At 36.0% G+C, this 13,690-nt stretch overlaps 1 pseudogene; it reads right to left on the bottom strand.

The window, feature by feature from the left end:
• Positions 1-1,749: 1,749 nt before the first annotated feature.
• LOC149164662 (putative LRR receptor-like serine/threonine-protein kinase At4g37250) lies at positions 1,750-12,794 on the bottom strand (annotated as a pseudogene).
• Between the last annotated feature and the right edge of the window lie 896 nt (positions 12,795-13,690).

Raw genomic sequence — 13,690 nt, 5'->3', positions numbered from 1 at the left:
ATTATCTTTACCATCTCAGGAAGAAGAAGAAGAAAAACCTATTGAATTGAAAAAGAGCCCTAAAAAGTATTAGGATCCATGGGTCATTTTTTTGCATCATGTAGCAAGATAACATGGCTAATTGATTATGCCACATGAAGAATTAGCCTTTGCCAATATCTAGGCTTATAACTAGGTGATTTTTTCTACTAATATTCTTATACCAATTTACCATGATAATTCTATTTTAAATTAAAACGTTGTTTGCAGGCTGTTGCGGGAGCCGAGCGTTTGCTCCCTGAAAATATACCTTCAAGGTTCCTTAGGTGGATAGTAGAGCTACTATACTTGACATTGGTAGTATCCAATAGTTTTTCTAGCCCAAAATCTACTATGTATGGCTCCATGTCAAAGCCCAGAAGGATGTTGTTTGGCTTAATATTTGCATGAACAAACTTCCTTTCATGTAAATAAGCCAGGCCTCTGGCTACTCCCTTTGCAGTTTTAATCCTGGCCAACCATGGCAAATAAAAGGGAGAGTTTGATGACCATCCTACAAGATTAGAGAGATATAGTGTTAGTCAAAGGATCTGAAAAGGATAGGCCACTAAGAACCTTAGAAGCTGAACAAGATGATCAAGATTAGCATGCAACAAGAGGAGAATAACAATTCAAACCCTACATGATAATGGACTCCCTTTTGCAATGATTACAGAGAATTGGATTTGGTTATCCAGAATGTTGAAATTGAAAAGGAATCAATACTCTTTGATAAGCAAGGAAAGCATTATACTCGACCTCAGGGAACTCAGTGGGCAAAATTATCAATAACTAGTTATAACAAAATACAGAGAACCCAGTGAACAAAATGACAAATATCCAATTTGAATGAACCACAGAGAACGTGGTGATAAAAACGATAAATATCCATCTTAAAGATAAAAGACAAATGAAATAAACTGCAACATATCCTTGAAACAAAACAAAAGGGTTGATATATATTCTAAAGAAGAGAAAACAGGGATAGACTTTGCAGACACCAGTAATATGGTATAATGGACTTGTTCAATATATAACAACATAAACATTCTATAGAAACTAATATAAACACTGCAACCAATTGTTATCCAGCTAAGTAAGAAGATGTTATGTAGAATAAGATACAAATACAAGCACAGGGTCACTTGTCTTATTTCATGGTGTTCCTAAGAAGGCTTATGAAGGAAGTTGTGTAGCATTCTCATGGTTTTGATAAATGATCATTTGTTTCTGAGATGAACATGTATATATAAATATTCTAACCTAAAAAAGGAGCAGTTTCTTCTTTGTATATGCAAACTATAGCTGAACCAATAAATCTAATTTTCAACATTGATTTGCATCAATTTCTTTTGGTCCAACCAACAATTAAAATCCATCCTTGGCCACTGCAATAATAATACACCATATATCACCTTCCCATTAAAACTAAGAATGAGCTGCAAGTAAACTGTGAGAACGCGGATGCCTCATAAGCATGGAGTTAAGTTTGATCCCTGAGTTTTGCTACAATCCTCAATTGTAGAAATATTGAAATTTTTAAGAAGACTCTGGAGATTTCATAAGCAGCTGATTTGACAACAGAGTTTGTTTGAGTCCCAATCATAGAGGTGTCTATGTCAGTTATGTCAATGTCTAAGTAGAGCTGTTGAATACGGAATGTGGGTGTAAGTCCTCATCTCTGTCCAACTTATGTCAAAGCAAGGATGATACATAGGAAGAAAGAATTGGTTAATCGGTTGTGGATGATGGCATTTTTTCTAGAAAATGCAATACCTCCTTCATTGATGGTCTCTTTTGAGGGGAAGTAGAAGCACAATTCAATGCAATCCCCACAGACACTGAGATTTCTTCCCTTCCTTCAACCTCTGGTTGAAGAGTAGGATCTATGATGCGCAAAAGGCGATGCTTGTCATCAACAAAGTTTTGACCCCATGCTACAAAATCCTTATCTGAAGGTGGCTTCCCAGTAAGAATCTCCAGAAAAATAACCCCAAAGGAATAAACATCCCACTTTTGGTTGGGTTTGAGAGTTTTCAATGCCTCTGGGGCCTGGTAAGGAGATACAAAGTTCTTGGATGTGCCTGGACTGCTCAGCAAATCAGGTGTTGTTTGCAGGCTATCGCAGGAGCCAGTGGAGCATTTTCTCCCTGAAAATATACCTTCAAGGTTCCTTAGGTGGATAGCAGAGCTACTATACTTGACATTGGCAGTGTCCAGTAGCTTTTCTAGCCCAAAATCTGCTATGTATGGCTCCATGTCAAAGCCTAGAAGGATGTTGCTTGGCTTAATATTTGCATGAATAAACTTCCTTTCATGTGAATAAACCAAGCCTCTGGCTACTCCCTTTGTAATTTTAATCCTAGCCAACCATAGCAGATAAAAGGGAGATTTTGATGACCTTCTTACAAGATTGGAGAGATATAGTGTTAGTCAAAGGATCTGAAAAGGATAGGCCACTAAGAACCTTAGAAGCTGAACAAGATGATCAATATTAGCATGCAACAAGAGGAGAATAACAATTCAAACCCTACATGATAATGGACTCTCTTTTGCAATGATTACAGAGAATTGGATTTGGTTATCTAGAATGTTGAAAATGAAAAGGAATCAATACTCTTTGATAAGCAAGGAAAGCATTATACTCGACCTCAGGGAACTCAGTGGGAAAAATTATCAATAAGTAGTTAATATTGATTTGCATCAATTTCTTTTGGTCCAACCAGCAATTAAAATCCATCCCCTACCATTGCAACAATAATACACCATATATCACCTTCCCAAGTTGCCTCAATGTCAGCTAAGAGTTTTTTCTTCCTCCCTTCCAATTGGGTTAGGAGTGGCTTTGATATTGTGTGAGACTTGGTCAACCATGGATGTCTCTCAAGATAATTTATTTCCATCGTAGGTAGCTCCCATCCTCAACCCCTCCCCATGAGGTTTGAACTTGAGATCTAATGGAGACTAGATCTCATATAAACCAATGGTCTACACCTCATGGATTTAAGATCACTATGTATACATGCTAAATTTCGTATATAAATGCATTCCTAGATTCGTTAGTTGCCATTAGACTATGACTCTGGTTTATTGAGATTAAATTTGAGTAGCAAATATCATTGTTTGCATATTTAATTGCAGTTATTTCTTTTAATCCTAGTATTTGATTTCACATCTAAATTCTATACACATGATTGGATCTATTATGGAATATTCACATATCATGTATGTGGATGTTGATTAGGTATTGTAGTTATCTCTTTTAATCCTAGTATTTGATTTCACATCTAAATTATGTACACATGATTGGATCTACTATGGAATCTTTGCATATCATGTATGTGGGATGTTGATTAGGTTTGCTTGCTGATTTCAATGATGCAATATAATTACGCCTATGTTTTTCATACAAAATATGTTCTACTATGGGAGAGTACAATTGAAAAACCATATAGGAAATCTGACTAGAGAGCAAAAGAAATTTTGAATTGGAGTGCCCATATGACCATGGGAGGTGTGTCTACATACATGACATACTGTAACTCTCAAAACCCCCTTCACAAGTATTGGCAAACTGGTAATTGTCTGCAACCATTTCACATCCTGCTCACAAACTCAAACTAAAGAATTTTTAGACCCGTGCCTTCTGTTTTGGTGTTAAATGGGTAATCAAATGCATTGGTGTGACAATATGCATATTTTCAGCTTAAAAGTTGGAAAAAGGATACAGAGTATTTCTTGAAAAAGGATACGAAGTATTTCTTGAAGATGTAAATCATAATATGACTCATCACAAATAATTTTTCTGAGATTCAGAAGGTTACAAGCAAAGGCAGGAACTCAACCCCAAGATTTCTCCAGGTGCTTCTCTATCCATTTTCATTCTATTCAAACACAACACTGAAGAATTATTTGAAATATCTCTCTACCAGTACTATTACAAACCTTCAAACTTAATGATCTTTCAATTTGACCTGCAACATATGATGCCAGTCCAGAATCTGCTGTCTGCAAGAAAAAACCAACTTAAGGAAGAAGTTTGGACCTTGAATATAGGAAGAACTAAAAACATCATCCTTCTATTTAAAGAACTCATAAAATGGAATACATACCTTCTCCATTTTCCCAAGATCCAAACCTTCAAAATTCTTTAAGGTAAGATATGGAGGCAATGCAAATCTACATTTTTGACAAAGAAAAATCAATAGAAGTCAAAAACAATTATGGATCCAGAATTGAATCTCAACACAGAGGTGTGCCTTACTATCTAGCATGTATGAGTGGATATCACAATGAGACTTTTCAGAACATTAGATACCTCAGTGTCAGACAAGGGATGAACAAAGAGGAATAAAAAAAATAAAAAACAACCATGCAGAAAGAAATTGAACCATTTCACATCCTGCTCACAAACTCAAACTAAACAATTTTTAGACTCGTGCCTTCTGTTTTGGTGTTAAATGGGTAATCAAATGCATTGGTGTGACAATATGCATATTTTCAGCTTAAAAGTTGGAAAAAGGATACAGAGTATTTCTTGAAAAAGGATACGAAGTATTTCTTGAATATGTAAATCATAATATGACTCATCACAAATAATTTTTTTGAGATTCAGAAGGTTACAAGCAAAGGCAGCAACTCAACCCCAAGATTTCTCCAGGTGCTTCTCTATCCATTTTCATTCTATTCAAACACAACACTGAAGAATTATTTCAAATATCTCTCTACCAGGACTATTACAAACCTTCCAACTCAATGATCTGTCAATTTGACCTGCAACATATGATGTCAGTCTAGAATCCGTTGTCTGCAAGAAAAAACCAACTTAAGGAAGAACTCTGGACCTTGAATACAGGAAGAACTAAAAACAACATTCTTCTATTTAAAGAACTCATAAAATGGAATACATACCTTTTCCATTTTCCCAAGATCCAAACCTTCGAAATTCTTTAAGGTAAGATATGGAGGCAATGCGAATCTACATTTTTGACAAAGAAAAATCAATAGAAGTAAAAACCAATTATGGATCTAGAATTGAATCTCAACATAGAGGTGTGCCTTACTGTCTAGCATGTATGACTGTATATCACAATGATACTTTTCAGAACATTAGATACCTCAGTGTCAGACTGGGGATGAAAAAAGAGGAATCCTAGATAAAATGGAGACTTCTGACTTATTTTAAGTTTGATACATTATAGGTGCTAAATGATTTTTCTAACCCTAGCGTCGCTTCTGATCCTAAAAGAATTCCACAATGTTATGATTTTTATTGAGAGCTGAGAAAGTGTTAAAACATGGGTACAAACTCGTAACGTTAAAGAGGAGTATACTCTGAATATAAGATTTATCCCACGTGTCTACCTAATCCTGTCAGCAAATCTAAAATAATTGATATTACCATTGGTTTAGGAGCCTATAATACAATTGGATGGATATGAACTCAATTACATCTCAGAAAACATGGGAAGACAATCATATGGGTGGAAATGATAAACTTACATAAAGTTGAAAAAAGAAAATGCCTGGTCCAGTTGAAGCAACCTCTTCAACACTTGATGTAGCCCATGAAGAAAGCGTCTACAACAAATATGTCCAAGCCTCAATTTTTATCAACACAACAAACTATTTCAACATCCAAATCATTATAATTTCTTAAATCCTTAATAGCTAGAAGGAAATTAAAACATTCAGAAGATCGATCCCACAAAGAGAAGACCGATGCCCAAACCATTATAGTTCCAGCAGCTCTTGCAGTAGCATAGTCTCCTGTAAAAGATGATGGATTCACTTTCAGAAAATATATGCATCAAAATAGGATGTTAGCTGTAATACAATAATCTAATGCATACCTTCGGGATGAGCCATCTTTTGCATGGCAGTTGGAGCAATCATAATAGGCATTGATATCTTGAATCCCAACACAGTGGTACTCAGATCCACCTTTGTTACATCAACCAATATACGGGGACAGAACTTGATACATACAACATCAACCAAAAGCTTTGTAATAATGTCAATTCCCCTTATGCTTGTAATGAAAGAGGTGCCATAATGTTCAAAAGTTTGGGCCAAGACAGGGTGACTAGAATTGAAAATTATAGCTATTCAATGTTTATCTAATCTGATTGCAGTCATAAAGTTGGTGAAAATATAGATACAGGAGCTGAAGGTACATCTTTTTCAAATGACTATGTATTAGCTGAAGGTACAGTAGCTAAACAGGGGAGATTGTGGAATCCATAAGAAACTCATAATATGCAAGCAATTGAAGGGCTATCTTTGTAAAAAAAATAAAAAACAACCATGCAAAAACAAATAAACCATTTCACATCCTGCTCACAAACTCAAACTAAACAATTTTTAGACCTGTGCCTTCTATTAGTGGATATCACAATGAGACTTTTTAGAACATTAGATACCTCGGTGTCAGACAAGGGATGAACAAAGAGGAATCCCAGATAAAATCGAGACTTCTGACTTAGTTTAAGTTTGATACATTATAGGTGCTAAATGCTTTTTCTAACCCTAGCATCACTTCTGATCCTAAAGGAATTCCACAATGTTATAATTTTTATTGAGAGCTGAGAAAGTGTTAAAACATGGGTACAAACTCATAACGTTAAAGAGGAGTATACTCTAAATATAAGATTTCTCCCACGTGTCTACCTAGTCCGGTCAGCAAATATAAAATAGAATGAATTTTCACTACTTATTTCTAATGTCAGACTCCCTCTGCCCAAGTCGAGGTGTGTCCACAATCAGTGCAATTGCCTTCAAACCAGCCCTCTCCGCTCTTCTAACAAGTTGTGCAACAACATTCCTATTCTTGTAAACCTGCCAGCAATGACATCTAAATTTTAACACCACTCATACATCCACATTTAGTAAACCCAACACAATATAACTGATCTTACCATTGGTTTAGGAGCTTATAATACAATTGGATGGATATGAGCTCAATTACATCTCAGAAAACATGGGAAGACAATCATATGGGTGGAAATGATAAACTTACATAAAGTTGAAAAAATCGAATGCCTAGTCCAGTTGAAGCAACCTCTTCACCACTTGATGTAGCCCATGAAGAAAGCGTGTACAACAAATATGTCCAAGCCTCAATTTTTATCAACACAACAAACTATTTCAAAATCCAAAATCATTATAATTTCTTAAATCCTTAATAGCTAGAAGGAAATTAAAACATTCAGAAGATCGATCCCACAAACAGAATACCTATTCCCAAACCATTATAGTTGCAGCAGCTCTTGCAGTAGCATACTCTCATGTAAAAGATGATGGATTCACTTTCAGAAAATATATGCATCAAAATAGGACGTTAAATGTAATACAATAATCTAATGCATACCTTCGGTATGAGCCATCTTTTGCATGGCAGTTGGAGCAATCATAATAGGCATTGATATCTTGAATCCCAACATAGTGGTACTCAGATCCACCTTTGTTACATCAACCAATATACAGGGACAGAACCTGATACATACAACATCAACCAAAATCTTTGTAATAATGTCAATTCCCCTGATGCTTGTAATGAAAGAGGTGCTATAATGTTCAAAAGTCTGGCCAAAGACAGGGTGACTAAAATTGAAAATTATAGTTATTCAATGTTTATCTAATCTGATTATAGTCATAACGATGGTGAAAAAATAGATACGGAAGCTTAAGGTACATATTTTTCAAATGACTATGTATTAGCTGAAGGTACAATAGCTAAACAGGGGAGATTGTGGAATCCATAAGAAACTCATAATATGCAAGCAATTGAAGGGATATCTTTGTAAAAAAAAAAAAAAAAAAAAAGGTAGAAACAAATTGAAACATTTCACATTCTGCTCACAAACTCAAACTAAACAATTTTTAGACCTATTCCTTCTGTTTTGGTGTTAAATGGGTAATCAAATGCATTGGTGTGACAATATAAATATTTTCAGCCTAAAAGTTGGAAAGAGGATACAGAGTATTTCTTGAAAAAGGATACGAAGTATTTCTTGAAGATGTAAATCATAATATGACTCATCACAAATAATTTTTCTGAGATTCAGAAGGTCACAAGCAAAGGCAGCAACTCAACCCCAAGATTTCTCCAGGTGCTTCTCTATCCATTTTCATTCTATTCAAACACAATACTGAAGAATTATTTGAAATATCTCTCTACCAGGACTATTACAAACCTTCCAACTCAATGATCTGTCAATTTGACCTACAACATATGATGCCAGTCCAGAATCCGCTGTCTGCAAGAAAAAACCAACTTAAGGAAGAAGTCTGGACCTTGAATATAGGAAGAACTAAAAACAACATCCTGGTGTGTCCACAGTCAGTGCAATTGCCTTAAAACCTGCCCTCTCCGCTCTTCTAACAAGTTGTGCAACAACATTCCTATTCTTGTAAACCTACCAGCAATGACATCTAAATTTTAACACCACTCATACATCCACATTTAGTAAACCCAATGCAGTATAACTGATCTTACCATTAGTTTAGGAGCCTATAATACAATTGGATGGATATGAACTCAATTACATCTCAAAAAACATGGGAAGACAATCATATGGGTGGAAATGATAAACTTACATAAAGTTGAAAAAAGCGAATGCCTGGTCCAGTTGAAGCAACCTCTTCAACACTTGATGTAGCCCATGAAGAAGGCGTTTGCAACAAATATGTCCAAGCCTCAATTTTTATCAACACAACAAATTATTTCAAAATCCAAAATCATTATAATTTCATAAATCCTTAATAGTTATAAGGAAATTAAAACATTCAGAAGATCGATCCCACAAAGAGAAGACCGATGCCCAAACCATTATACCTCCAGCAGCTCTTGCAGTAGCATACTCTCCTGTAAAAGATGATTGATTCACTTTCAGAAAACATATGCATCAAAATAGGATGTTAACTATAATACAATAATCTAATGCATACCTTCGGGATGAGCCATCTTTTGCATGGCAGTTGGAGCAATCATAATAGGCATTGATATCTTGAATCCCAACAGAGTGGTACTGAGATCCACCTTTGTTACATCAACCAATATACGGGGATGGAACCTGATACATACAACATCAACCAAAATCTTTGTAATAATGTCAATTCCCGTGATTCTTGTAATGAAAGAGGTGCCATAATGTTCAAAAGTTTGGCTGAAGATAGGGTGAGTAAAATTGAAAATTATAGTTATTCAATGTTTATCTAATCTGATTGCATTCATAAACATGGTGAAAAAATAGATACGGGAGCTGAAGGTACATCTTTTTCAAATGACTATGTATTAGCTGAAGGTACAGTAGCTAAACAAGGGAGATTGTGGAATCCATAAGAAACTCATAATATGCAAGCAATTGAAGGGTTATCTTTATAAAAAAAATAAAAAACAACCATGCAGAAACAAATTGAACCATTTCACATCCTACTCACAAACTCAAACTAAACAATTTTTAGACCCATGCCTTCTGTTTTGGTGTTAAATGTGTAATCAAATGCATTGGTGTGACAATATGCATATTTTCAGCTTAAAAGTTGGAAAAAGGATACAGAGTATTTCTTGAAAAATGATACGAAGTATTTCTTGAAGATGTAAATCATAATATGACTCATCACAAATAATTTTTCTGAGATTTAGAAGGTCACAAGCAAAGGTAGCAACTCAACCCCAAGATTTTTCTAGGTGCTTCTCTATCCATTTCCATTCTATTCAAACACAATACCGAAGAATTATTTGAAATATCTCTCTACCAGGACTATTACAAACCTTCCAACTCAATGATCTATCAATTTGACCTACAACATATGATGCCAGTCCAGAATCCACTGTCTGCAAGAAAAAACCAACTTAAGGAAGAAGTCTAGACCTTGAATATAGGAAGAACTTAAAATAGCATCCTGGTGTGTCCATAGTCAGTGCAATTGCCTTAAAACCAGCCCTCTCCGCTCTTCTAACAAGTTGTGCAACAACATTCCTATTCTTGTAAACCTGCCAGCAATGACATCTAAATTTTAACACCACTCATACATCCACATTTAGTAAACCCAACACAATATAACTGGTCTTACCATTGGTTGAGGAGCCTATAATACAATTGGATGGATATGAACTCAATTACATCTCAGAAAACATGGGAAGACAATCATATGGGTGGAAATGATAAACTTACATAAAGTTGAAAAAAGTGAATGCCTGGTCTAGTTGAAGCAACCTCTTCAACACTTGATGTAGCCCATGAAGAAAGCGTGTACAACAAATATGTCCAAGCCTCAAATTTTATCAACACAACAAACTATTTCAGAATCCAAAATCATTATAATTTCTTAAATCCTTAATAGCTAGAAGGAAATTAAAACATTCAGAAGATCGATCCCACAAAGAGAAGATCGATGCCCAAACCATTATAGTTCCAGCAGCTCTTGCAGTAGCATACTCTCCTGTAAAAGATGATGGATTCACTTTCAGAAAATATATGCATCAAAATAGGATGTTAACTGTAATACAATAATCTAATGCATACCTTCGGGATGAGCCATCTTTTTCATGGCAGTTGGAGCAATCATAATAGCCATTGATATCTTGAATCCCAAAATAGTGGTACTCAGATCCACCTTTGTTACATCAACCAATATATGGGGACGGAACCTGATACATACAACATCAACCAAAATCTTTGTAATAATGTCAATTCCCCTGATGCTTGTAATGAAAGAGGTGCCATAATGTTCAAAATTTTGGCCCAAGACAGGGTGAGTAAAATTGAAAATTATAGCTATTCAATATTTATCTAATCTGATTGCGGTCATAAATATTGTGAAAAAATAGATACGGGAGCTGAAGGTACATCTTTTTCAAATGACTATGTATTAGCTGAAGGTACAATAGCTAAAGAGGGGAGATTGTGGAATCCATAAGAAACTCATAATATGCAAACGATTGAAGGGCTATCTTTGTAAAAAAAATAAAAAACAACCATGCAGAAATGAATTGAACGAGATTTCCTACAAATATACATCAAATGGAAAAAAGAGAACAAGAGAACCCACCATAATAGGCGTTTTCCAAGCTTCGATGTGGAATGTAGTCATAAACCAGCAATTTTTCCTCTATACCCCAATAAAAATCTCGGAGGCGAACAATGTTGGGATGTTTAACCCTACTGATTGCTTTAGCTTCTACTTCAAAATCCTTGTACCTTTCCAAACCACCATCATCAAGTCGCCTTACTGCAAAAGTCAGCGCATCTTCCAGAACTGCCTTATACAATATAGTATAACCACTGGCACCCAATATATATGCGGAGGCTCTGAGTAGCTTATCTAATTCCATGTCAAGATCTCCATTTAATGTCACAAAATTTCCTTGATGTTGATCTCCATTGTCCGAGGCACTTCCATATGAGCTCTCATCAACTTTTTTAAGGCAGAGCCATCCAACTCTACACGAACTGGAAGAACAGTCTCAATTGTTGTCCAACTGAATATTCCTGGTATTAGGCCCATCCTCTGACTTCTTCTTTCTTCTTGTTCCCCAGTAACGGTACATAAAAACTACGCAAAGGAGGCTTATCCCTGCAAAATCGCCAACTACAATGGCAGCTATGGTGCCTTTACTTAGACCTTTTCCCTTGTTAATAACAGGCATGGCTGCAATTGCTGAAGGTGAGTTGATTTTTGGAGGATCCGAGAGTGTTGAAGGAATTGAACATAAATTTGTCAGTGGGTGACCACAAAGACCTGGATTACCAGCAAAAGCATCATTTTTCTGATGCAAAAGAGCTCCAAACTGTGGAATGGGTCCAGCCAAAGGCACAAGGTTACCCTTGGCATGAAAATTGCAGACGAAAATTTGCAGGCATCTTCAACAACACCCAACACGAATCTGAAGAAAAATTTCGACAATGGAAATGGATTTCTCAATGGCTTTTCTTCCTCTGGGGTGGATTCACCCTCGACTCCTGCAGATTCAATCATGAAAACCATTTGGACGCAGCAGTCATCGTCAGACGATTCATCTCTGACCTTATTTGATCTGGATCTCATTTCCACATTCAGGAAATCCATGGATGAAATTTTCCCTATAGATTCGATGGAGCCCGTTTCAGAGGTCTACAGCACGAGAAGCAAGAGCGGAGAAGACGAAAAGGGTACCCCAGGCAAATCTTTCAGGCTCCAATCTAGCAGCGTGAACAATTGCAACCACTCAACTACCTTCCCTTGATCGAACGATTAACAATCCTCCAATCGTCTAACACATAATCTAACGGCACACAGGGATGACAAGTAGATTTTAGGGGAGTTCATTTCGAAGGGAAATGCCTTACGGCATAATTAAACAACATTATTACCCAGCCAAAATTATGCTGATATTTTCATCGATAGCTTTAAGTTAAATGAGGTTTGAAGCATGAACGATAAATTTCCAAGGTAAGGATTCCGACAAGGCATTTGGGAGACGCTTTAATGCACATTACTCTCCTTGTCAGAGGCAAATGTTTGCAGAGAAAGTGACTTTTGGAGCTAAGTTCAATCATAGTGGCTATATATAGATATTGAATATCTCTGGGACGAACAGATCTGACGAAGAGCAATTTGGAGAAGCGTTTTTGCCATAATAAGGCCGAATAGAAGAGGTTTGAATTGTTCCATCCATGTCCATGGCTTATGTAAACGACAATGATCAGTGGTACGTTTATTGTACCCAGCAAGCCCCCTAGAAATGAAATATCATTGGCAGTTGCACTGTTAATCCTCGACACCATCGTCATTGCCATTGGCCTCTTCATGTTCTCTCAGCAAATTGGCGGTGACAGAACCCATGGTTTGTCTATGATTTTTATCCGGAAATAAAGCATTTCATGTTTGTTCTATTTCTCAAATCTATTTTTGGATTTTTTGGCCTCTTATATCGGTGTTGCCTTACTGCTGAAGATTGAGGGTTATATCTGATTTTATTTTTGTGGGATTTCTGTTTATTGTTGAGGAGGTATGTTGTTTGCATTGTTGGGAACAATCCAGTTTGTCCCAAGGTTCTATTATTCGAGAATTGCATGGTATGCGTATAAGGGCTACAATGGTTTCTCTTTCTCAAACATTCCAGTAGTGTGAAAAATTTCAAAAACTGAGTTCTTCGGCTTGCAATCTGATCTTATATGTATTATTTGGGGTTTAGTGGGATATTTATTTCTGGGGTTAGGGTTTAAGGTTACGCTGTTCAACCTTAAAATTATGGCCAAATTCTGAAAAATTGAAAATTTGTTGGCCTCTTCTGTAAATGAAAGATTGTGCAAATCTTTTCTTGAGGTTTTTTTATTTTCAGGTGCCAATTCAATTACATTGTATAAAGGATATGAGTGTTTGTTAATTCTATGAAAAGCTAAGACAACTTTGGGGATTATTTAAGATTTCAGGCTACAAGAAGAGTCTCCTCCTTTCCAATCCTTCTTTATGGTTGCTGTCAATTCCTTAGTTTCTAATGTCCAGTTGTGCAAGGCCAGGATGCCCTTTTTGCTTCTTTTTTTTGGGTAAAACATGGGACACATTGTACCAGAATACATATAGGGATTCTGCAGAGGATTCTGTTAAGGTTAAAGTCAAATAACTATGAGTAAAATTCATAGGTACTTTTTTGAAGTACTTATTCTATTTCAAGAAAGATCATTCT

This window comes from Pinus tabuliformis, chromosome 5_1 (assembly GCF_031772625.1).
Source record: "Pinus tabuliformis cultivar Carrire ecotype Pingquan chromosome 5_1, CPIR1, whole genome shotgun sequence".
Taxonomy (NCBI): domain Eukaryota; kingdom Viridiplantae; phylum Streptophyta; class Pinopsida; order Pinales; family Pinaceae; genus Pinus; species Pinus tabuliformis.
Note: the sequence above shows the minus strand (reverse complement) of the source record. Positions and strands in the feature narration are given on the sequence as shown.